The sequence below is a fragment of the Odocoileus virginianus genome, chromosome X (assembly GCF_023699985.2).
Source record: "Odocoileus virginianus isolate 20LAN1187 ecotype Illinois chromosome X, Ovbor_1.2, whole genome shotgun sequence".
Taxonomy (NCBI): Eukaryota; Metazoa; Chordata; class Mammalia; order Artiodactyla; family Cervidae; genus Odocoileus; species Odocoileus virginianus.
Window position 1 is genome coordinate 26,162,116 of NC_069708.1, and position 22,024 is coordinate 26,184,139.

A 22,024-nucleotide genomic window follows, 5' to 3' on the forward strand; every position below is an offset into this window, starting at 1 on the left:
ACAGATAAGCCCTCTTTTGACCTTCTGGCAGTATGGTGGTTTCAAAAGATATACCCAGAATTTTACACCCTGGAAATCTTTACATTTCATCCCATAAGTCTAGATGGTATACATATGAAAGCAAGACTCCATAGAGAAGGACGATTTGGAAACCCCAGGGGCTCTTCTAGTCCCCATTCCTCCTCCAAGCTCACTGACACTAGGGCCCTTTAGTCCAGTATCTTACAGAGAATTTGATGATTTAAAAAAAAAAAGTCAGGCTTAGGGATGGGTCAGGTGGCTGGTCGGGAACACTCAGGGGCCCTCCATGGAGCTAAGGTGGAAGTGGCTGGTGCTTCCCTAGGGAGAAGTGGGGTTGGGGGGGTGGTGTCTGAGGGATGAGCCAAGAGGCATTTGGGGAGCCTCAGAAGAAAAAGTCTCAGTGAGCCCCAGGGTCCTGCATCCTGCCTCTGCCATTCACCATCTGGATGACTGTAGGCCTTGATTTCCCTATCTGAAACATGAAAGGTCCAAGATATTGTACATATCAAATGAGTGGGCTCAAGGGAAGCATTTTGCAGACCATGAACACCACACACATTGTGGACAAAGCCAGGAAAAGGATACTGCTGAGCCCCTGCTCTGGACCCCCTTTGCGCTGGGTGTGCAGTTACACACATCAGCCTCCTCATTGGATTTCCTTTCCATCTTTGTGCTCCCCAATCGTCTAGCACTGGATGTGGCAGAACACAGGTCCTCCAGCAGTGCTTCATGACCAAATATGCAATCTCACTGGCCTCCTCACAATAATCCAATTAGACAGTGATTATCACTAGCCCCATTTTACAGAGTTGTAAAGAGAGGCCCGGGGAGGTGAATATGTTCACCCAGAGTCACACAAGCAGTAGTAGCTGAGAATATATGTCTGTGAGACACAAGTCCTTTCTCTTCCCATTGCACCCCTTGGCCTTTTTCACAGTTCACCCTCTCTGATGTTTCTCTGACCAACTCTCTGGATGCTGGGAAGGCCCCTGAATCAACCAGCAGAGTCCAGCGGGCAGAAAGTGGCAAGAGGTGTGAGTGACAAAAGTGCCAACTGTTCCTGGCTTGAGCTAGACATCCCTCATGGCTTAATCCCAGTTGTTCTGCTGCCCACAAGTGACCTTGGATTTCTAAGCCTGCTAACACTGAGCAGGATTGCCTCCAATGAACATGCAAAATGGAGGACTAAGGGGTGGGGGGGGGTGTTAAGAGAGGGGAAAGTATGGGAAAGGGTAACTGCTGAGAATATCAAAGAGAGGTTTCTTGACTTGGTTAACCTCTGTAGCTAAGGACTCTTACTCTCAGAAAGTTCCTCCTGGTGTCTCTAAGTTCTTGTTCTCTAATCCAGTCTGTCTAGTTTTGTTTCTATTCTTTTTTTTATTTAGAGAATACTTTATTAGTTTCTGTGTTTTGTTTCCTTTTATACAAACAATTTCTCACTGTGCTTTAGCCAGCATACTCCTTATACTGAAGACAAAGATGAAGACAGCTTACCACCAACTCTACCCAAGGAAATCACAAGAGGGGCCCAGACCCATTGCCTAAAGAAGCCTCAGTTCAAAGAGCCTGGCTCAACTTCTGGTTCTGCCAGTTAGTGCCTGTGAAACTTTGGATGTGTTACTTATTCATTCTGTGCCAGTTTCCCCACATACAGTAAGTGCTATCAACTCCTCTATTGGTGCCTGACAGAGAGTTGGCTCTCCATAAACAGAATCGTACTCTATTTGATAATATCAGTCTGCATCTCAAAGGCACCATGCTCATTGGTTCACACCTTCCCCGGACCAGCCCCTTGGCCTTCAGTTTGCCTGGGCTCAGATTTTTCTGTCTACATCCAGCCCTGAGCTCCAGGCTACAGTTGTGTCTGAGCAGTCCTGGGAGGCCCACCCTGTCAGGAGAGTGGCCAGTGCCTGCTCAGTATCTCCTTAGGGTCTTCCAGCTCCACGATCTTTCCCAGTGGCCACCTGCCTTCCACAGCTTGCCCAGCCACTCTCAAAGTCTTATGGCCACCCCATCCTCTGTTTCTTTGAAAGTTTCCATGATTCTTTTTCAGCCAGGGTCCCAAGTCAACAGGCCTCCAGTGTTCAAAAGCCAGGTCACTCCACCCAGCTCTGTATTGACATTTGCATTTCCAAAGCCCAATTTACATTATAATTATTCTTTCTAGCCAGGCCGAGGTGGGGTGCTGGAGGGGGTGGGAAACTCCACACAGATTTAGGGGAGGACTTTTGGCCAGCTACAGCGAGAACTGGCAATCACATGCCCCCAGCCTCATGCCCCCAGCACTTGGGTTTTCTCTCAGTTTCTTAGAGTGACCTCACATGACCACAGCTTTTCTTCTGTTCCTACTCTTTCCCCAGGTAGCCATACTGTCTGCTCTTCAGACCCTTCACTTAGTTCTCTAACAGGAGTGGACAACCTCACCTCACAGCCTTTCCCCCAACCCAAAGTCTCCTTCCTGACTCCAGTCAAGTGGAATATAAAGAACAAAACTTTTTGTTCTTCAGTTCAGCAAAACCTAAAAAAATTTGTGATCAGTGCCAGCAAGTTTGCAGTGAGATGGGCAATGTCACACACTACCAATGGGAGTGTCAACTGATGCAGTCTTTGTCGTGGGCAATTTGGAAACATCAAGAGTTGTATACACTTTGACAAGTACACACTTTGAACCAATAATTTCCTTTACAGGTATCTGTACTAAAGAAATATTTGCAAATTTGGATTACAGTGTATATAAAAGCTATTCATAACTAATAGGAATAAGCTAAATTAGAAAGTGGAGTAAACAATTATATACAATCCATAAGGATGTTTGGAAGAATATATAATGATGTGGAAAATGCTCACACTGTAAATAAGGTAAAACATGCAAAATACCATTTCATATATATAGTATAATCCTGATTACTTTTATAAACTATAAATATTCAAATAAAAAGACTAGAAGAGTTAATAACTGAGCGTTGTTAGCAGCTTCTGACTCAGGTAGTGTGATTGTAGTAGATTATAATAATAAAAGCCAACATTAAAATAGCACTTATGATGAGTCAGTAACTTTTTCTCTCAGCACTTTTTACATAGATTTAAATATAATTACTCCTTACAACCACCCTCCAAGAAAAACACTATATAATCCCCATTTTACAGATGAGGAGACTGAGCTTCAGAGAGGGCTTGCCCCATGACACACAGTAATTTTCTGCTCTGTACTTGTCATCATTTTCTGAATTCCCCACTCTGAGTACTTGTGGCTTTTGTAATCAGAATACAAATGCACAGGGATTTTAAGAAAAATTTAAGTGCATTGCTGGGTCACAGAAGCTCCTCAGCTCATTGGAGGCAGCTTTACTGTGTAGTCTGTGTCAACCATGGTACTCCTGAGGAACGGAGCTCTGGCCCTTGTCATCTTTTTGTCAGCCTGTCTGGGTATAGCTACCCACTCAGGGCCTGCCCTGCCCATGTTTGATGAACCTCCTGGCTAATGGCCTACCTCCACACTTCCTGGATTTTGCCCCTTATATGGAAGGCCCACATTGCTAGCTCCTTTCTGGACATATACCTTCACAGTCTATCCCTGGAATGGCAGAGTCTGGCAGTAGTTGTGCTTTCCCTGTCAGTCCCATCGCAGAGACATAGCAAAGGGTGAGGGCAGAGGAGGACATTTGTCCTCAGGCATATGTCTCTGGGGATTCCACAAAGACCCTAGTTTTTCCTTTCTAACAGAGAGGGGCAGCGTAAAGGGAGGGAAGCAGAACCCTTTCCATTTGCCCCTGGCACTTCTGACTCTGGAGAGGACACCTCTCTGTCTTTTCCCAGCCTAGGTCAGCTTCCTGCTGCTTCACTACTACTTACACAGGACACCAATACTTCTGGGGTCACACCTGGCTGCAAGCAGGGTTCAAATAGAAATGGAAGTCCTCTGGAGGGGACGAGTGACTGGCCCACCTCCATTCTTCCTATGCCCTCTCTAATTCCTGGCCACTGCCTCAAATGCAGTTGTGGGGCAGCATGAGGAGGCCAGCCTGCAACATACAGAGAGAAGGAAGAGGGGATGGGCCACCTTGAGATCTACAGGCTGGAGCGAGACCATAAGAGCCTGGTTTAGGCATCTCTGCTTGGTAGCCTTCCAGAGGTTTAAGAGTTTGAGTTGTTTGGGATAAAACAGTCAATAGAAAACCTGGGATCTAGTCCTAGCTTCTCCTCTCACTCTGTGGGAAAGCAAAGCCCTTTCCTTTTTTGAGCCATAGAATCCTTCTCTGGAAGGTGGTGGCAAGAGTACCCATCTCACTGGACTATCCTGAGAATCAAGAGACACCTACACTGTGATGGAACAGCATCTTGTGTCATGAAAAACAGTGTGGAACCATATGCACTTTAGGAAGCCAAGAGATTTTCCCTCTCTCCAAGGCTCCTTAGCTATGTAAACTTGGAAGTTGCATACCTTTGAACAACCCAATGAAAGCAAGGAACCCACTTCCTATAAAAGCTCACAAAACATGGCACATCATTTCAAGAAGCCCTTCAACATCATGGGTCCCTTTCACAGGCCACCTGCAGGATAAGAAGCCCTGCCCTGTGTCAGTGGTTAGCCCCTTTTCTAGCTTGCCTCTGCTTACACACCTACAGGGAGGGGGAACTCACTCCCCTATAAGCAACCAATCCAGCTTTGCAGAGCTCTGCCTTTCCTTCTGCTCAGTTAAAACCTGCCCCTCTGGAGCATTTCTTAGAGACTTCCCTGCCCAAGGAATCTGAGAAATGCCTGGGGCCAGATGTGTGCAGGCTCTGGGCTATCTGGGCAGGAGGGACGGGGTTTCCTCCATTCCAAGCCAGACCAAGCTACTTTTCTGCTGCTGCTCCCAGGGGAGGATGCTGGATTTTCTGCCTCATAAAGTTGTCCTCCAAGTCACTGTGGAGCCAGTGTGTGGCCAGGCCCTGGCAGCCAGCTGGTCTGCTCAATGTCCACAGAGGAAGGAGGTGGCTGGGGCAGCCTGACAAGCCTTCTTCCTCTAGGATGAAACACTCTCAAAAGTGGCATTTAAGGCACCCTCCTACCCCAGCAACTCCCCTCTGTCATCTCCCCAGGATGTGACAATATCCCCATGAGAGCTCAGAAGCCAAATTTGAATGCTGATAGTAGCTACCCCATAGAGATGCAGGGAGTGTTATGTGAAGTGATGGATGTACAAAGCCTGGACTGTACAGAATAGCAGTTCCCTTCTTTCTTCTGTCCCTGCTCCCCATTGGGAAGCAACTGGAATAGGCATGGATTGATTATTTACTGGCCTGTGTTCCGGGCATGTTAGATCTTGATAAGAACCCCATCAATAGGTTCAACTTGGTTTCCCAGTTCACACAGCTGGCACTGGGTAATGAGGGATTTGAACCCAAGTCTGGCTTCCTCAAGCCCACATGTTGCCTTGCATCATTCTGCCTCCCAAGGAGGGAGGGTGATACCCTCCCATGTAAAGCAGCCTCTCCTTTAAGGTTCTTAAGGGCTGGACCTGACTCTTAGGGCCTGCTGGGCAATGACTGGATCCGTGTGTTTAGAGTAAACAAGAGGGCCCCTTCTGGCTTCACTGGGAGGCAGCAAATGGCCTGAGCATTCAGGTAGGCAGGAGAGGCCCATGAAAGGAGAAGCTTGTTCAGCTCAGATGAAGAGAGACTTACTTCTTGGGTGGCCAGATGAGGCCTTTGGTGACCTGGGCTGAGGGAAAGAACAGGGTGGAGTACCAGATTAGCCTGGGAAAGAAGGTGCTGTTGAGTTGGAGTAAGGTTCGCTTGCGGCCCCTGGGTGACTGGGCAGGGCAGGAACTGGGGCTCCTGTGCCTGGTGGGGCTGCCCTCCGAAGTGCCCTCTGTCAGCTTTAGCCTCTCTTGGTGCTCGCTCAGAGCCCAACTCAGCTCCAGGGAAGGCATTCCTACGCCTCGGATGGCAGAGCTGGCAGACTGTTGCCATGGCAGCCAGGAGACTAAGAAGAGGAACAGGAGAGAGGTGGCCTGGGGGTTGTTACAGAAGAAAGGTACTTCCTGGGTCCTCTGGTGTCCAATCTGAGAGGAAGTTGCAGTGCAGGGCTCATGGCTAGCGATAGAAGCTAGCCCACCCAGGGCCAGTCTCCTGGGGTGTGTGTGTGTGTGTGTGTGTGTGTGTGTGTGTGTGTGTGTATCTGTTTATCTGCCTATGTGTGTGGGGACACAGAAACTCTGGGGACCATCTGTGTGTATGGATATATGCGTATGTATACACTCATGTCAGTACACAGAGGCCTGGAAGGGCGGGGGCCTTGTATGTGTGTGTGTGTATCTTGTGTATGTTTCTTAAACAGTAAGGAGAGGAGGGACAAAGACAAAAGCCCAAAATGACTCTGGCTTTCAGAGGAGCCAGCCCGGTGTGGTGGGTGTGAGTGGGCCAGCCAGAGGCCTGATTGGAAACAGACTTGGCAAGGAGGGGCTGTAAATGCTTTTTTGCTGCCTGTCCTGAGAAATTTATGTCACACCCACTCCATCATCCTGGCGGGGGCAGCCTCTCCTAGCTGCCTGTGGTTCTGAACCTTTCAGTGCAACCGGCAACCACCATGGGGTTCTCTGAGCTTCTTCAGTCCCAGCCTGGAGTGGACCCCCACCCTGTAATGCCTTGAGGTTGACAGGGATGAGCTATGGGTGGGTGAGGAGAAGGAGGCGAGAACTTGACCTCCAAATATCCTTCTATCGCACAAAGCCTGGATGGATGTGTGTGAAGGGCAGACATTAGGGTTTGTGGTGCAAGGAAGGGAAGGAAGGAGAGGGACTGTGGTCTATTTCCAATATCTTCCCTGCCTTCTCCTCCTCTTAATGAGGAATAGAGACCCAGGACAGACAGAAAAGAGCAAGGGGATCCCTAAAGTAAGATTTGGAGATCTTTTGGGATACAGATGGAAACTGAAGGCCAGCAAAGGGAAGAGACTGGCCCAAGGTCACACATTGAGGGAGCCAATGGCAGTCTCCAGCCACCCTGCTGTATGTGGCCTTTCTCTCTACCTCCCAGCTGGAGAAACCTCCTAACCTAGAATTAAGCCCTGTCTTTTTCTTATCATGTTACTCCATCCTTATAATCTTCACCTGGTTTCCTTTTGTTCCTACAATAAACACAAGACCCTTGGACGTGGATTGTAGGGTCTGCTCTGGTAAAATCCCTGCATACCTCTCCATCCACATCCTTTACCAAGTTCTCTCCAGCCCCTGGGCCTTTGCACATGCTGCGACCTCTGATTGGGATAATTGTCTTTTCCCTTGTCTGTTTTCTTCCCACTTCTACTTCAGCACACAGCTCAAGTGTCTCTTCCTCAGGGAAACCTCACGTGTTTCTCAATGTTTCACTCTCCAGGCACTGGGGATCTATCTTTCACAAAACTTCTCACTGTTGCCATTTTACTTTTGTTGTGTTCTTTGTGATTAATGCCACTTCCTCACCATCCTCCATGAGGACAGGGACCACAGCTGCTTTTGCTCACCGAGGCTGCCCTAGTGCTCAGCATAGGCCTGGCAAATAACCAAGTGACAAGGACATCAGGAACTAATACTTGAGGCTTACCATGTGCCAGGCACTTTTCCAACTGCTTTACTTGGAACAGCACATTTAATCTTCACAAACTCTGTGAGGTAGTTACTATCATCCCCATTATACAGATGAGGAAAGTAGGGGCACAGAGAAGTTAAAAAACTAGACCAAGTTCACACAGTAAGTAGCACAGAGAATTTGAACCCGGGTAGCCTGTATCCTTAACTGCTCTCACTATAACCACTTACTTATAAATATTTGTTCACTACCAACTTTTGTTTGACTCTCTCCCACTCCAGCTGTATGGGAAGATGCCAATCTCTGAACACTTCCCTCGATCTTGGGGTGGGCTCTGGGCCCTCCCCAAGACTCCTGCCACCTGCCTATAGTCACTCCTGGCCTGCATCCCCTTTCTTAATCTCCCCATTCGCCACCACTAGCATCTGTCTGCTTCCTTGGATGACATGGGAAGGTTCTAGGGCTGGGCAATGCCCCTGAGTTTCAAGCAGCACTTTTTTACCCTGAATCACTCATTCTGGTCATTCTGTCTTAGAGTTCACCTACCTACTCTAATCTACTCAAGCCTCTGTTTTTCCTTCTGTAAAATAGAGAGTTACCGTACTACAGAGTAGCACTGAGCATTCACTGAGTTTGTGTGTGTTTGATAACTGCCAAGCATAAGACTCATACTAGTTATCACTTGTATTAATAACAATTAATAAGCAGTTACAACGTAAACTGAAACTCTTTTCATGGATTCGAGCTCCTGGAGCCCAGTGGGGACTGGAGAAGGAAAATAATACATGGGACTAACAGTGGATGTTCAGTGTGCTCCCCCTTCCCAACACTTGTCTGCCACCCTTCCCCTCTCGCCTGCCTTCTCAGCCCTGACACATGCAGGACAGGCTTTGGACTGGTTAAGAACCCCAATCCCTGTGTTGGGGAGGGGGTGAAGCTCTGTACCCCACTCTTCCCCTTCCTGTCAGCCACCAATCCATCTTCCTGTTTTTCGCCAGGCCAAGGGCAGGGAATGCAAGGCCCCTTCCAGCCCCCCAGGGCCCATGAGCCCTGCCCCCTCACCACCATGGCATCTTGAACAGAGCTGAGTCTATGGCTCTTGGTTGGGGGTGGCTGTGGGATGGGAGGCACAGAGAGAGGAGGGTTACAAAAGCTGCGCCTTGCTTTCCCAGTGGCCTCCTGGGGGCCAATGAATGCACAGAGCCATAGCCAGGGCAGGGCAATTGGAGTGGGAGACAGCCAGCGTGTTTTCATTTTGCTCTGTTTGTTTTCTGTTTAGATCAACTGCTCAGTTCTGGTTTGGGCCTTTGTGGGCTGATGGGGTTTGGCAGGTAAGAATTTCTGGGGCCACCCATCTCTGCCTTCCACAGCGCTGGGGCTCAGCTCCCCCAGCCCCTGCAGAAGTAGGAAGTCCAGCAGGCTCTACTTGCTTGCCAGCCTCATTCTTTCCATTTTCTCCATTTCTTTCTTTCCTTCTTTTTTACTTTTGTTCTTTCTCTTTCTGTATCTCTCTATTTCCTTCCTCTCCCCCTCCTTCCTTCTCCCTTCCTCTCATCTGGCTCTTGGAGTTTGTCACTGTCCCTTTTCTGCCTCTCTGTGCCTCTTTAATTCAGTAATTCTTTCTGTCTTGCCACCTTTCTCCTTTTTTCTCTATTTCTCCTCTTTTCTCTTTCTCAGAAGGAGAGAAGGAAATTAAATCTTGGGCATTGGGAGGTCTGAGTTCTGGCCCAACTTTCTCCCATTCGTTCTCTCTGAGTGAACTTTAGCACATCCTTTCCTATCCTGGGCCTCAGCTTCTCCATCTGCAAACTGAAGACGCTAACTTATGTGCCCTCCAAGAACTAAGCTAAAAATTTGGTGAGTATTTACTCTGTGTGGGGGGTAGGAGGAAGGGAATGGGCCAAATTCTTTCTTCAGTGAACAGGAGCTCAAAACAGTCTGGGCTGGCGGTCAGTGTAGCATCTCCTTGAGGAGTGAGGGGTTATGGGAAAGGGCAGAGATACAGGAGATACCCATCACTGGTGCCAAAACTGAATCCAAAGAATCTAAGGAACAGAGCTGGGGGCTGGGATCTGGAAACAAAGAGGCGCTGCTCCAACAATGGCAGACCACAGGACTAAAGAACAGAGTACCTGGTCTTGCTTCTTGGCCTGCCATCTGCTTTCCATGTGGCCCTAGATCAGGCCAAAGTCCTGTTGGCCCCCATCTTTGAGCCTGCTTCTCTTCTCATCAGGACATTTGTCCACTACCTTCTAGTGACTTAAGAGTAAAGGAGTTGGAGCTAGGGAGTGCCACACATCTCTGCATTGCCTCCTCTGGTCCCGTGGGCACCTTTGCCTTCATACTGATGAAACCAAACTCCTCCTCCACCCTACCCCACACCTCCTCCACCCTACCCCACACCTCCTCCTTCTCTGTGGTTCCTTTTGGCAGTCAATGGATGGCCATCTTCCCGGAAGCCTTGATTTGAGGACCTTGATCTGAACTCTTGCTTCCCCATCATCCCCAGATCCCACCCACCTCCAGGTCATGTGGGCTTTGTCTCTGTGGCACTCCTGCCCTCCCCACTACCACTGCCACTTGATGCTGTCACCACCCTCTCCTGCCCTGACTCCTGCCACAGCTTCCTTCTACTCTCTCTGTCTTCTGTCTCTCCACCTCCAACTCAGCCTCCACACAGCTTCCCAGGTGACCCCAATGTTTAGACCTCAAGATAACTTCAAGATTTTGGCTATTAGCAAAAAGACTGTTATAAACATTCATGTACGTGTACTTTAGTAACTGAATTGCTGGGTCATAGGATAAGCCTATGTTTGGTAGATGCTGCCTCAGTTTTCCAGGCTGTTTATATCAATTTATGCTCCTCTCCAGCGGTGCAGGATAGTTTTGGCTGTTCCTCATCTTCACCAAGGGTTGGCCATTTCCATTTTCTTTCGTTTTATCCATTCTGGTTGGTGTACAGTAGCATCTCATTATGATCTTATTTTGTACTTTCCTTTTGACTCATTAAATTGAACACCTTTTTGTGTTTATTGACCATCTTGATAGTCTTTACTTTGTGAAGTGTTTGTCAAAGTCCCTGTCACATTTTTCTACTGAGTTGCTTAATCTATTAGGATTCTGAGTCCTTTATCAGATATACTTGTTGGAAATACTTTCTCTCTTTCTGTGAATATTTTTTTCACCCTCTTAACACAATCTTTGGATGGATGGAAATTCTTTATTCATATATAGTCCAAATTATCAGTTCTTTCCTTCATAGATAGTATTTTTCCATCTTATTTAAGAAATCTTTGTCTACTCCAAGTGTACCAAGTTGTTACCCTACATTTTCATCTGAAAGCTTTATTGTTTTGCATTTCACATTTATATCTACAATCCATCTGGAACTGATTTGTGTATGTGATATGAGGTAGGGATCAAGATAAATTTTTTTCCACATGGCTATCGAACTGACCCAGTACCATGTTTTGTTTGTTTGTTTGTTTCCAATGTACTACAGTGTCATTTTGGTCATAAATTAGGTGACTGTGTATGTGTGGGTCTGGTTGGGAATTTTCTATTCTTCCCATTTGTCAGTTTCTAGCTCCTTATGCCAATACCACAATGCCTTACTTACTATAAATTTCTAGGTCTTGATGCCTGTTAGAATACTCCAGCTGTGTTCTTCTCCTTCAGGATTACCTAGGTTCTTCTTGGCCCTTTGCATTCCCATCTGAAATTTAGGACTAATCTGTCAGTTCCCATCACCCAAAAAAATGTTTGCTTGAATTTTTAAATGAGATCACATTGACTCTGTAGGTTAATTTGGGGAAAATTGACTTCTTTATAATATTGGGTTTTCTAATTTGTGAATATCGTTTATCCCTTAATTTATCAATATTTAAGTCTTCTTTAATTTCTTTCCACAATATATTTTTAGTTTTCTATGTAGAGGATTTTCCACATCATTTATTAGATTTATTCCTAAATATTTTATGTTTATATTTTTATAAATGGTAAGGTTTTTAAAACTTTCTCTTTCTATTTTTTGCTGGCATATAGAAATAAATGGGCTTCCCTGGTGGTTCAGATGGTAAAGAATCTTCTGGTAATGCAAGAGATCTGGCTTCAATCCCTGGGTCAGGAAGATCCCTTGGAGAATGAAATGACAACCCACTCCAGTATTCTTGCCTGGAGAATTCCATGAACAGAGGAGCCTGGTGGGCTACAGTTGGCAGGTCACAGAGTTGGCCACGACTGAGCAACTAACACACTTAGAAATAAAATTGGTCTTTTTGATATTGACTTTATAACCAGTAATGCTTCTAAATTAACTTATGAATTCTAATCATTTGTCTATAGATTCTTCTGGATCTTCTAAATACACAACCATATCAAATGCAAATAATGGCAATTTTCCTTCTTCCTTTTAAATCGAACTTTTTTTGCTTGCCTTACTGCACTGACTAGGATTTCCAGTACAACATGGAATAGTAACAGTGAGAGTGAGATTCTTGTCTCACACCTATTCTCAGTGTATGAAAGCTTGCAATATTTCACCATTAAGTATGTTGTTTGCTGAAGGTTTTGATAGATGCCCTTTATCAGGTTAAGGAATTTCCTTTCTATTCCTAGTGTGCCAAGAGTTTTATCATGAATGGGGTGTTGAATTTTATACAACATTTTATGCATCTATCATAATTTTACTCCCTTTTCCTCTTTAGGTAAACTACAAGGATCCATTTTTGATTGGTAAGCCACTCTTAAATTCCTAGGTTAAAACTCATTTGGTAACCAACACAACATTGTAAAGCAAAAAAAAAACTCATTTTGGTCAGGATGAATTTTTTTTAATACATTACTGAATTTCATTTGCTAATTTCTTAAAGTAAACTTTTTAAATTTTGTGACCATTGTAGATTTATATGCAGCTGTAAGAAATAATATAGGGAGGTCCTATGTAGTGACTAAACAACAACAAAAATGTACCCATTACCCAGTTTCTCCCAATGGAACTATCTTACAAAAATATGGTACAATATCACCAGCAGGATAGTGACATTGATACAGTCAAGGGAGAAAAGAGTTCCATCATCACAGGGATCCCTCTTGTTGCCCTTTCATAGCTATGCCCACTTCTTTCCCAATCTATCTCTTCTTTGACCCCTGCCAACCACTCATATCCATTTCCATAATGGATTCATAAAGTATGTAACCATGAGATTGGCTTTTTCACTCAGCAAAATCCTGTGGAGATTTATCCAAGTTGTTGTGTGTATCAGTTGTGTGTTCCTTTTGTTGCTGAGTAGTGTTCCATGGTGTGGATGTACCACAGTTTGTTTATCCACTCACCCATTGAAGGACCTCTGTGCCATTCCCAATCTGGAGCTATTAGAAAGAGAGCTGCTATAAATATTCATGTACACATTTTTGTGTGAACCTTAATTTTAAATTCTCTCATATAAATGTCTAAGTATGCAATTACTAGGTCATATGGTACTTGTATGTTTAGTTTTATAAGAATTGCCAAACTGTTTTGCAGAGTGGCTATGCCACTTTATAGCCCCACCAGCAATGTATGAATGATCTGGTTTCTCCACACCCTCTTTAGTATTTGGTATTGTCACTTTTTTTTCACCATTGGATAGCTATGTAGTGATAGCTCATTGTGGTTTTAATTTGCATTAATTTGCATTAATGATGTTGACTAACTTTTCATGTGCTCATTTGCCATCTGTATATCCTCTTTGGTGAAATATCTCTTCATGTCTTTTGTCCGTTTTCTAATTGGATTGTTTCTTTTGTTTTGTCTTGTTTTGTTTTACTGTTGAGTCTTAAGAGTTCTTTATATATTCTACATGCAAGGCCTATGTCAAATGCATGGTTTACAAATATTTTCTCTGTTTGTAGTTTGTCCTTTCATTAATTTCTTTACAGAACACAAGTACTTGATTTGATGAAATCAAACATCCATTTTTTTTTTCTTTTATGGATCATGCTTTTGGCTCGTATTTAAGAATTCTTCACCAATAATTAAGTTCTGAGAACTTTCTCCCATGTTTTCTTCCCAACGATCTGCAGTGTTATGTTTTATATTTAAATCTATGATTCTATAAACAAAAATCTATAGACAAAAATTTGGTTAATTTTTGCATAACATGTGAAATTTAGTCTAAGGTTTATCTTTTTGCCTGTGAATGTCTGATTGTTCCAGCATCATTTGTTGAAAAGGTGATCTTTCCTTTACTGATATACTTCTGCACCTTTATTGAAAAAACCAGTTGGGTATATTTGGTGCAGATCTGTTTCTGAGTTCTCTTTTTCTTCCCCTGTTCTGTATATCTCTTCTTCTGCCAATATCGCATAGCCTTGATTATAGTAGCTATAAGGTAAGCTTGAAAATCAGATAGAGTTATTCCTAACACTATATCTAGTTCTTTTGCCCTTCCATATAAGTTTTAGAATAATTTTGTCTATATCTATTAAAATAGCTTGCTGGAATTTTGGTAAGAATAGCGTTAAGTCTATACATCAGTTTGGAGAAAATTGACGTCTTTATGTTCAGTCTTCTGATCCATGAATACCAGTGTGTCTCTTTATTTGTTTATATCTTCTTTGATTTCTTTTATCAGCATTTTAAAATTTTCAGCATACAACTCCTGCACATGTTTTGTTACATTTACACCTAATTATTTCTTTTTTATTTTTGGAGAGACTGTAAATGGAATTGCATTTAAAATTTGAGTGTTCACATGTTCATTGCCAGTATATAGAAATATAACTGATTTTTTCTTCGTTTATCTTGCATCCTGTGACTTTGATGAATTTACTCATTAGTTCTATATTCCTTGGGATTTTCTATGTAAACAATCATATCATCTGCAAATGAGAGCCATTTTATTTCTTCCCTTCCAATATGTACGCCTTTTCTTTTTTCTTTTACTTTCTATTCTCTATTTACTTCTTTCCTTATTGTGCTGACTAGAACTCCATCACTATTTTGAGTAAGAGTGGACATCCTTGCCTTGTTCTCAATCTAGGCTTAAGAGCATTCTTTAATGGTCTTTCACCATTAAATATGTCAGCTGTAGAATTTTGTAGATGGTCTTTATCAAGTTGAAGAAGTTTACTCTCTTCTCAATATTTGAGTGCTTTTTTAAAGGAAAGGGTGTTAGATTTGGTAGAATGTTTATTCTATACCAATAAATTCATTGATTTTCCTTTCTTAGCCTATTGACATGGTTGATTAAATTCACTGATTTCCAAGCATTGAACCAGCCTTGCATTCCTGAAATAAACCCTACTTGGTCATGGAGTATGCCTCTTTTTATGTAATAGTGAATTTTATTTTTTGGTATTTTGTTGAGAATTTTTATATTTTCATGAAGAATGTTGGTCTCAGTTTCCTTTTTGTGTACTCTCTTCATCCAGTTTTCATGTCAGGGCAATGCTGGATTCATAAAATGAATTGGAAAGTCTCTGCTCCTCTTTCTTTTTCTGGAAGAGATTAGAATTTGTTTTTATTATTCTTTAAACTTTTGGTAGGATTTTCCAGTGGAACCATATGGCCCTCAAGATTTCTTTGGAGGGATGTTTTTAATTACAAGTTCAATTTCTTTGATAAATATCCAAATTATCTGTTTTATACTGGATGAGTTGTGGTGGTTTGTGCTTCCTGAGGAATTAATCCATTTCATCTAAGCTGTGAAGTTTGTATGTGTAGAGTTGTTCATAGTGTTCCCTTTATATCCTCTTGATGTCTGCAAGGTCTGTATTGATATCCTGTGTTTCATTCCTGATACTGGTAATGTGTATCTTCTCTTTTTTTCTTTGTCAATCTTGCCAGAGATTTGTCAATTTAATTGAAATTTTCAAAGAACCATGTCTTTGTTTCATTGATTTCTCACCCTTGCCGTCCTGGTGTATATCACTTGGTCATGATGCATTATTCTTTTAATATATTTTTATACCATTTCCTAATATTGGTTTTGGATTTTTTTCATCCATGTTTATAAGAAAGACTAAGCTGAAATGTTCTTTTCTTATTATGTTTTTACCTAGTTTTGGTGTCAACATTGTCTAGGTTTTTTTGGCTAGCCTCATAAATAGAGTTGGGAAGCTTTCCTGCTTTTTGTATTCTCTGGAAGGATTTGTGTAATATTGATTTTACTGGATACATAGAATTTTGTGCACTTATGTATGTTTAGGGGCAAATAGTTTCATCTCTATGCATGGAGCTAGGTGGAGCATGGTAACATATTTTTGATCCTTTACCATCTGCCAGACACCATGCTAGGAATTTTACATTCATTATTTCATTGTTTCCTTATAAAAATCTCACTCAACAACAATTTTTATACTTGCCTCTGAGATCAGAAAACTGAGATTCATCGACTTGCCTAAGATTGTACAGATGTGGGATTCAAAGCTAAGTCTTATTTGTTGACCTCTTACTACTGCAGTCTAAGCACTGTGCCCTGGGATGGTCATCTGCTGCAGCACTGAATCTTTCCAACAGCTCAGTGAGAATCATCCTGTTTCTCACTGTAGAGATGAAGATGTGGAAGCTCAGAGAAGTTGAGAAACTTGACCAGGCTAAACATCTAGGACATGACCAAGCTGGGCCCCAGGGTGATATGTTGCCATTCTGCAGCCAGAAAAGGTGTTCTTTGTGCTGCTGTGCCCAGAATGTTCCTCTCATGACAAGCACATTTGTATGTGTTAGTGACTGCCACCATTGTTAGCAGCTCGGGGAAAAGGAGGGGCACATAGGGCAGGACAGCTGCTGACCCCAGGTTTCAGGTGAAGCATTGAATCAAAGCTGAAGACAGAGCTGGGGAGCTAGGCTGCTGGGCAGCTGGAAGAAAAGGGCTACAGAAACTGGCTCCTGAGACTGTGAGACTGGAAGGCGGCTTGGCAGATGCCCACATGGACCAGGACACAGGGTAACAGGTAGGAGGGTGGTTTGGGGGCTAGAAGATCTGGACTCTGGTAGGTGACAGTGCCACCCTTCTATCATTTCCTAGGCTAGGGCTGGCTAGACTAAATTTCCTTCATTTTTGCAAAGCCAGACCTGAGCCACTACTAGCTCCTAGGAAAGAAGAGAGAGTGGAAGAGAAAAGAGAGATGCCCTGACACCCTAGCCACAGCCAGAGGCATGGGGATCAAGTCTAGCCTTGAAGATATGGCAAAGAACAAAAGGTCCTTACAGATTACTTGGTCCAGTCACCCCACTGTCTAGGAGGAAACCAAGGCCCAGAGAAATGAGGATGAAGTGACTTATTTATCCAAGGCCACACATAACCCTAAACAACCACCTGGAGGAGAGCAAGGGCCCAGACTGGTGCATGGGGCAAGTAGGGTGTGTGTGTGTGTGTGTGTGTGTGTGTGTGTGTGTGTGTGTGTGTGTGTGTTGAGCTTCCTTCTATACTGTGGTGGAGATAGCACAAATTATGAAGCCTGACTCCTCCGCGTATTAACTTGTGATTCTAGAAGCAAGTTACTAGAATGCTCTGGGCCTCAGTGTCTTCATCTGTAGTAACTACTTCTTAGTGTTGCATACAGATAAAATAAGTTTATACATATATATATTTATATATATATATATATATATATATACATACATATATATATATACATATATATAAAGAAAGAAAGAAAGTGAAGTCGCTCAGTCGTGTCCAACTCTTTGAGACCCCGTGGACTGTAGCCTGCCAGGCTCCTCTGTCCATGGGATTTTCCAGGCAAGAATACTGGAGTGGGTTGCCATTTCCTTCTCCAGGGGATCTTCCCAACCCAGGGATTGAACCTGGGTCTCCCACATTGCAGGCAGATGCTTTATCCTCTGAGTCACCAGGGAAGCATATATATATATTTATATTAAACACTTAGAAGTGTGTCTGGCACATCAGAAGCATTATATAAGTGTTATTGCTATTACTAGAGGCCCTTGGATGGGGTAGAAAGTACAGGGCTCAAGAGTCAGCCTGCCTGTATTCCTTTCCGGACTGCCCCATGGACTGTATGGCTTTAGGCAAATTTCTTCTTTCTCTGTGAGTCAACAGCCTCGTCTGCAATACATTTAATATGGAACTGGTAAGAATCTCTCGTTTCCAGGGTTGTTGGAGAATTTGGTGCTATGACTTGGACAGATCGCCAGGCTCACCGAAGGCCTTGGAGAAAAGATCACTCATAACTGCTGCGGGTCATTCTCCAGGTTTCTGCCCCACACCCTTCAGGCTGGATATCAGAGCTAGGCAAGAGCGCCAACCCTTGAAGTTTCAGGCCCTGCAGCCTCTGCTCCTGCTCTCAGGGCAACTTGCTGACTTGACAACTTCCTTTCTCCTCCTAGGACTTGGGGCTAAGGGAGCTTTGAGGGCCATGACCCTGGAGGCCCCAATTCCCCACCGATGGCCATAGGAAGTGGAAAGATAGGGCCTGATTGCAGAAGATCTCCATCTAGTCTGGCAGGGACCACTTGCCTCAAAGTCTCTTCTCCATCTAACCCTGTTCTGGGGCTCAGTGAAGCTGAAGTGGCCAGTGAGACAATCAGAGATTCACAGGCCTAAACAGAGACCACTCCCTGTCCCCACACAGTTTAATTCAGGGGAGAGGACCCACAGAGCTAGAAATAATAAGGAATGTGGACAAGGCAACATAGCAATGATTACCATTCTATAGAGTCAGAAGCTGTGTCTCAAAAATATTAAATGCAGGGTGAAGATCACAACCCAGATTTCCTAAATGTTGTCCTTTCAAGAACCAAGGCAGGTCAGAGCTGGAACAGATACTAGTTTAGGAAACACTTGAGTTTAATCCCATTTTGTAGGTAAGTAACACTGAGGCCCAGAGAGGGAAAGAGACTTGCCCAGGATTAAAAAGGTGTTAGTGGCAGAAGTGGGACCCAAACCCAGGGCTCCTAATCCCTTGACCAGGGCTCTTCCCATGCCCCACAGCTGCAGAGGGAGTGGCAGTGGGCCTCAAAGCCTCAGTGGTGAAGGGTATGAGGGGGAGGACCCCAAGCAGTGTACTGGGATGCTTTTACCTCCCATGCAGCCAGAAGCGCTGTCTTCCCACCACCCTGGTGCTCTGAGACCCCTGTCTCACTTACCTTACCAGCTCCCTGCAGAAGACATCACTGAGCCTTAAAGAGGGTCAGAGACCTGAGTTCCAAGCTGTGTGTTCTCTCTCTGGGCTTCTGCGTCACCAACTTTCAAAGAGTAAGTGTAGAGTGTGGGGCAGGGAAGGACTGGTTGAGTCACAGCATTTAAATTAACTGTAGAGCTGGGGAAAATCCTGATGCCCAGGCCCTTCCCCAAACTCATGAATTCAGAGTCTCAGGGGTGGGCCTTAGGCTTGAGTGGCAGGTTTAATTCGCCTGGAGATTCAAATGAGCAGTGTGCTGGAGGAGATCTCCAAGGGCTTCTCTACCTAACTTCTGAGATTCCATGACCAACACAGGGTGTCTTGGGTTGAGGGGAGGCAGTGGCCTTGACAGCTCCTCTCCCACAGCCCTTACAGTGAGCATGCCAGCCCAAACTATAGGCCATTTTCCCAGGGTTAGAAAATTGCTTTGGGGTTTCCGGCACTGTCTGCATTCCTCCTGGGATGCCGCTCCTGTGGTAGGAGTCTGCCTGTCCACGCCCCTCCGCCTCCTCTCCCCCTGACCCCCCACCCCCTCCCTGGGCTGGCTGACTCCATGTGGCAGAGAAACAGTGCAGGCTCTGGAATCACAAGAAGCTTAGGGTAAAGGTCCTGCTTCACCATGAGGAGCTTTAGAGCCTCAAACAAATCATTTCACCTCCCTAAGCCTCAGCTTTCTCATTTCTAAAATAGGGATAGTAACAGTACTTGGCTCACATTTAGTCTATTAAGCTCAGAGTCCTGCTCCAAGGAGTGTTCCACGAATTGTGATAACCTGATGCCCCAGGGGAAGCCCAGCTCCTGGCTCCCTCAGAGGAACCCAGGGCAAACCGTTCTGCTCTCACTTCCAAGACTCAACACTCAGGGAGTGGAAAATGTGCCTTCTGCATTTGGTTCTTTCTAGTTCACGAGGCATGTCCTCTTCTGCTTTCTTGTATGGCCTTCTCAGCAAGACCAGGAGAGAGGAATTATAATCCCTACCTTATAGGGAATGAAGACGGAACTCAGAGAGTCAGACACTTGCCCCCCAGTCACCCACTTCAGAATTGGTAGTGCTGAGGTTTGAACCCAGGGCTATCTGGCTCCAGACCTCAGAATGTATCATCACTGTCTTAACCTGGCTAGAGCAGGGGAAGTTCTGCTCTACTGGGCAAGGCCTACACTGACATTGAGCTACTTCAATATGGGTTTAAATGCCTTTTGAAGGTGACTTGGAGATCTAAGGGCCAGACAATCAGAGGTCAGACACACATACACACATGCACATACAGAGAGTAGTGTGGAAGTCAATGACAATTATTGCATAATTGTTGCTAGCAAGGTTAAAATAGATGCTCCACAACCACCATGGAAGGAGGTCGAAAGTGAAAGTCGCTCAGTCGTGTCTGACTCTTTGTGACCTCATGGACTGTAACTCACCAGGCTCCTCTGCCCGTGGGGATTCTCCAGGCAAGAATACTGGAGTGGGTTGCCATGGCACTCCAGTGGGTTGGATCTTCTCAACCCAGGGATTGAACCCAGGTCTCCTGCATTGCAGGTGGATTTTTTACCATATGAGCTACCAGAGAAGCCCAAGAATACTGGAAAGTGTAGCTCATCCCTTCTCCAAGGGATCTTCCTGACCCAGGAATCATACTGGGGTCTCCTGCATTGCAGGCAGATTCTTTACCAGCTGACCTACCAGAGAAGGAGGTTGGCAAGTTGATATTTGATGAGAAGAATGGTAATGGATGAGCCCACTACACCCTGAGGGTTCTGACAGCTTCTTACACACACACACACACATACACACACGTGTGAGAGCAATAATAAAGCTAGCAACAATCAGTCCTTGTTTGTGTATAGCTTTACAACATATGCAGAAGAGTTTTCTCAAGTATATTATCTCATTTCCTCCAGCAATGTATTCATTCAACAAATATTTATTGAGCACCTACTATGTGCCAAACACTGTTCTAGGTGCATGAGATACATCAGTGAACAAAATAGGTATGTGAATATCTCTCTCCTTGAGAAGCCTGTAATCTAATGAGAAGGGCAAAAAGTAAAGATAAATAAAATATATCACATGGTTGATGGTGATAAGTGCTGTGGAGAAAAAAAGTAAAGCAGGAGGAAAGAAGGTCAGGGTATCTGAGGGTGAGGTTGCAAGTTTAGCTACCATGGCCAAAAAAGTCACACTCAGAAAGCAACATTTGAGAAAACTCTGAAGGAAATAAGGAAGTGAATCACAGATGTCTGTGGACAATCCATTCTAGGCAGACAGAACAGTCCATACAAAGAACCTGAGTCGATTGTGTGTCAGAAAGCTTTGAGGAAATACAAAGAAGCCCGTGCCGCTAGACTTGAGTAAGCAAAGGGCAGCATATGAAGGCAGAAAGATAAGGAACAACCAGATTGCAGAGAAATTTTGGCCACCATGATGACTTTGGCTTTGCTTGTAGAGAGGTGGGGAGACTTGGGACCTGATTTGGGCTTCACTGGATCCCTCAGGCTTAGATCCTTCAGGTACAAAGAATGGGCTGTGAGGACAAGGACCTTTAGGGTGGTCTAGAGGATGGAGATGGTAGACATGGAAAGTGGTTGGATTTTGGGTGTATTCTAAAGATAGAGACAAGAGGTTTTGCTGACAGATGGGATGTAGGAGACTAAAGAAAACAAGGAGTCAAGGGGGTAACTCACATGGTATGAAGTCCACACGTCTCTACCTCTGCTGTCACCACTTTGGTCTGAAGCACCAGCACCTCTCGCTGGGACCTTGCCAATGGCTTCTTCACTGGGGCTCCTTCTCCCAGTCCTCCCCCCTACAATCTACTCCCCATTCAGCAGCCAGAAGGATCCTTTTAAAATGTAAACCAGGCCATGTCACTTTCCTCCTTAAAACCCTCCTGTGGTTTCCCATGACACTTAGAAAAAAGTCCAAGGCCCAGATGAGCTGGCTCTTGTCTGCTTTTCCAATAATTACTGATCTTTCCTGCCTATATCCCTAGGCCCTGCTCTGCTCCAACCTGCTCTGCTCTTCCATAAACTTCCAAGCTCATTCCCACCTTGGGACCTTTGCATCTGCTGTTTTCACTACCTGGAATGTTCTTTCTCCTTTCATTCTTCAAGTCTCAGCTGAGATGTCACCTCCTGAGAAAGATCACATCCTGCACCATCACTTTATCTAAATTAGATTTGTCATTCTGAGTTTTCTCTCTCATAGCCCCTTCCTTTTAAAAAAAAAACAAAAACAAAAACTCCCTTCCTAACACATTCCATGGATGATACATTGATTTGCATGATTTTTGTCTCCTTCACTAGACTGTCAGTTCCCTGGGAGCAAGGG